This window comes from Chiloscyllium punctatum, unplaced genomic scaffold, assembly GCF_047496795.1.
Source record: "Chiloscyllium punctatum isolate Juve2018m unplaced genomic scaffold, sChiPun1.3 scaffold_171, whole genome shotgun sequence".
NCBI lineage: Eukaryota > Metazoa > Chordata > Chondrichthyes > Orectolobiformes > Hemiscylliidae > Chiloscyllium > Chiloscyllium punctatum.
Window position 1 is genome coordinate 260,019 of NW_027309905.1, and position 5,019 is coordinate 265,037.

The following is a 5,019-nucleotide window of genomic DNA, read 5'->3' on the forward strand; positions in this document are numbered from 1 at the left end:
GGAGAGGAAGCAATAAATGTGAAGCTGAATATAAGGTTTGAAGTCAGGACAAATTCTATAAAAAGGAAGTTTGTAGAATGGCAGAGGGACATGGAGATGGAAAAAGAAGTGTCACCAGTCCCGAAATCTCATTCGGTTTTCATTTTCAAGATAGGACCGGACCTGATGAGCGTTTCCAGCAATTTCATTTGTTGATTCTGAAACAGAAGATGGGAGTGATCCTGGACCAATCAGCTCTCCCATGTTCTAGGAATATTTGACTTACCCGTTCGATCAGATCACGTTTGTCCCACACTGAAACCTCAGAATCCTTCCCCACCCCCACCCACGTTACTGGCAATAAACTGTTCATTACATAAACTTATATCACACAACAAGAACAATTGCAAAGCGTTCAGGGAGAGCTCCGTTCCGTTCCATCAGCACATTCTGAATCAGTTAATTGTTGTTCGGGACCCATGAGACATTAAGCCGTCTCTGTGGGATCACTAACAAATGGCCATTTCGCGTTCTGTGTCTTTGAACACTTTGGTTGGTGCACCGATGTAGTGGAATCTCACGTTTTTAAATGGACATCATTCATAGTATTTTCAGCTGTACTGATAAAGTTGTCTCTGGCGCTTCCAGTAAAGTGCAGACAGTTTTCACTCAGAAACCGACATGTGATCAAAGCAGAAGGACACATGTGTCAACGAAAGCAACAAGAATGCTCCACCAGCGTTGGTTTGCAATTCTGCGTGTGGAATGAAGAGCTGGAACTCTATTAAACAGTGAAAACGACTATTATGGGGCTTGGACGCACGACTCTCTGATTAAACACCTCACATTTCATCGAACTGAGATATCCAGGCTTGGCACACGACGAATTAGTTTGCTATTTCATTCAGAGCACAATTCACCTGGCACAGGAATTTGCAAAGATCCAGCTCATTCCTCCCAATCACAAAGAACATAATTCACATCTTTCACTTTTGTTATTTCTTCAAAACATTACAATATATTTAACACTTGTCCCAGCATTTAAGGTTCAACCCGAATATTTTCATACGAAGTGATTTCCAGTCACTCTGGCAGACAGTAAGTCAGTCGGAAAATTACCTTTGTAAACCCAATCATTTCCGTTTACAGTGTTGGTAATTTCCCATCTGCTGACGAGACAGAGTCCTCACAATCAACATTTTCTTTGTTCTTCCTGCCTAAAACGTTTACCACTTCTTATTTTCAAGACAGGAGTTTTGTTTATAACACGTTCCAAGAACAGGAACAACCTTCCAATCTCCTGAAGCCGTTTCCAATTTAAAATGGAAGTTTTGTTCCTTTCCCACGGGAAGAGCAGTTAATGAGAAAGGAGTTTCCACGAGCTGAGTCCCAGGGTTTGGCAGGAAGCCCTGATTGAAGCTGCAGTGGCCGCTTTCAGTTGGCATCGGGGGAATTGGAGGACATGGTGTCGTATTCTGCTGCGTGTAACCGTCTTGCACCCTGTGGACTCGGGGTGAATCATGGATGAGTTTTCGGAACAACACTGCCTTCCAGTCTCTGGCCATCTGCTATCTAAGGAAATAGAAACAGAGTTATTTGTTCAGTTCGAAGTCCTGGGCAATGTGAAAGATGGAACATTTCTGATACAAAATTGGAGACTGGGAAAATGGTTGGAGAGGAAGTAATAAAAGAGAAGCTGAATATGAAGTTGGAAGTCAGGAGACATTCAATAAAAATGAAGAGTGTGCAAAAGCAGGTGGAGATGGGCATGGAAAAGAAGTGTCACTAGTCCCGAAGTCTTAAATCGATTTATATTTCCAAGATGCTACCAGACCTGCTGAGAGTTTCCAGTAATTTCATTTATTGCTTTAGAAACAGAAGATGGCAGTGATCCTGGAACAAACAGCTCTCCCGTGCTCTGGGGATATTTGACTTACTGTGTCTATGTCCCGCACTGAAACCTCACGATCCTGCCGCACCTCCACTCTCGTTACTGACAATATACTGTTCATTACGTTAAACACAAGAAGAACAATTGCAAAACGTTGAGGGAGAGTACCCTTCGGTTTCCATCAGAACAATCTGAATCACTGAAAATTGGTTCAGGACACATATGACATTGATCCGTCTCTGTCAGACCCTTAGCAAGTGGCCATTCGCTTTCCGTGCCTTTGAACACTTTGGGTGGTGCACGGTTGGTTTGGAACCTCACGTTTTCAAACGGACATCATTCATTGTATTTTCGGCTGCACTGATAAAGTTGACTCTGGGGCCTCCAGTAAAATGGAAACAGTGTTCACTCAGAAACCGACGTGTGATCAAAAGCAGGCGGACAGCTGTGTCAATGAAAGCAGCACGAACATTCCCCTGCGAAGGGTTGCAATACTGCACGTGGAACGAAGATCCGGAATTGTATGAAGCAGTGAAAGCGCCCATTGTGAGGCTTGCACCCACCACCCTCAGATTAACCATCTCACACTGCACCGACAGAGCTAACCAAGCACGGTGCACTGTGGATTAGTTTGCGATTACATTGCGAGCATAATTCATCAGCAATTGGTTAGGATCCAGTTCATTCCTCCTAATCACAAAAATATCATTCACACCTTTCACTTCAGTTATTCCTTCAAAGCATTACAATCTATTCCGCACTTGTCCCTGGATTTAAGGTTCAACCTTAATATCTTCATACTTTTACCCTCACCTTTATGTCGCTGATGTGATTTCCAACCTCTGTGGCAAACAGTAAATCAGTCGGGAAATTACCAAAGGAAACTCAATCATTTCCGTTTACAGTTTTGGGCATTTCCCATCTGCTGACGAGACAGAGTCGTCTCAATCAACATTTTCTTTGTTCTTTCTACCTAAAACCTTTACCAATTCTTATTTTCAAGTCAGGAGTTTTATTCATAACACGTTCCAAGAACTGGAGCAACGATCCAATGTCCTGAAGCCCTTTCCAATTTAAAGTGAAAGTTTTGCTCCTTTCACACGGAAAGAGCTGTTACTAAGGGAGCAGTTTCCATGAGTTGTTTCCCATGGCTTGGCAGAAAGTCGCTGATTGAAGCTGCAGTGGCCGCTTTCTGTTGGCATCGGGAGCTTGGAGAAAGTGATGTCGTATTCTGCTGCGTGTAAACGTCTCACTCCCTGTGGACTTGGGGTGAATCATGGATGAGTTTTCCCGGTTATAATGTCAATACATGGTTGGGGTAAATGCTTGTGCTGAAATATTTGAGGTTTATTCCCTGGGTGGGCACGAACCACCAACATTTCAGCCAAATGCGCCTACCATTTGAGATACAGAAACTGACAACGCAGATATCCAAAAGCAAAGTTATCGACGGGATATGAGGATCTGTCGGACAGCAGGAACTTGCGTTGTTTTCAGAGACGGTCGCTGATTTTATCACCGAGAGGGTAAGCACACTGAGGAGCTGCAAACACTCAAAGTAAAAGGCATCCACACATGCGCAGTGCTCTCACATACATCGCCCACACAGTTGTGCACTGACAGTGCTGGTATTTGAAGCCACAATTCGATAGAAGCTGAAGCTTAAAATCCAGCACATTAGACCGCTCGACCATGCGACCACACAAAAACCCACACTCAGATTTGTTATGACCAGTGTTTCAGCATGGATTCACGTCAGACACTTAGAACTCGCAAATATTGTAATGAAATTGGCGTAATTTAAGAAGAAAGACCAAAAAACATGTAAAGACAAGGAACAGGCCCTTCATCCATTCAAGCCTGAGCCGATCCAAATCTACTGTTTAAACCTGTCACCGAATTCCTAAGCATCTCTATCCCTCTGCTCCCCACCTCCTCATGCATCTGTCCAGACGCCTCTTAAATGTATCTACCGTGATTACCTCTCCCGTCTCTGCTGGGAACGCGTTCCAGACACCCACCACCCGCTGTGTCAAGTAGGTGCTGCGTGTATCCCTCTTAAACTTTTTACCTCTCACCTTGAAAGCGTGACCTCTCGGTATTTAATCCTTCAACCTGGGAAATAAAACTTTTCTCTATCTACCCTGTCTGTACCCTTCTTGATTTTGTAAACCTCAAAAAGGTCTCCCTCAAACTCCTTTTTTCTAATGAAAACAAACCTAACCTACTCAACCTCTCTTCCTCCATTGCACCTCCCAGACGAGGCAACATCCGCTTAAACCTTTTACACCCCGTCTCCAAAGCATCCACATCTTTTTGGTAATGTGGCGACCAGAAATTTACACAGTATTCTAAGTGTGGCCAGACCAATGTATTGTTCAATTTTAACATGGCTTGCCAGCCATTTTATTCAATACCCCATCCAATGAAGCCAAGCATACTATATGCCTGCTTGACCACTCTATCCACCTGTGCAGCAACCTTCAGTGTATAATGGACCTGCACTCATAGATCTCTCTGTTCATCAACACTTTTCCCCCAAAGCTCTTCCGTTCTTTGTATAACCCCATCTATAATTAGACTGACAGAAATGCGTCACCTCACATTTGTCTGTTTTGAACTCCAGCTGCCACTTTTCAGCCCAACTTTCCAGTATATCTATATCCTCCTGTATTCTTTAACAGTCACTTATAATTTCTGCTAGTTCAGAAATCTTCGAGTCATCTTCAAACTTTCTGATCATTGCAACAGTGCTCTCTTCCAGATCATTTAAGTATATCACAAATAACAGTGGCCACAACACTGACCCCTGTGGAGCAGTACTGGTCATCTTTGTCAATTTCCAGAAACTCCATTCCACTGCCACTCTCTGTCTCCTATTGCTCAACTAATTCTTTATCCACCTGTCTAGAACACCCTGCACACCATGTTACTTTACGTTCTGTATTTGGTTACCATGGGGAGCCTTATCTAACTCCTTACTGTAGTGCATGTATATGACATCAACAACCTTTCCTTCATCTATCAACTTGGGCACTTCCCCGAAAAACTCTATGCCTCTCACTGATATGCACATTATTTTCTAAATATGAATAGATCCTATCCCTCAGTACCTTCTCCAGCAACTTTCCCAACACTGATGTTAGGCC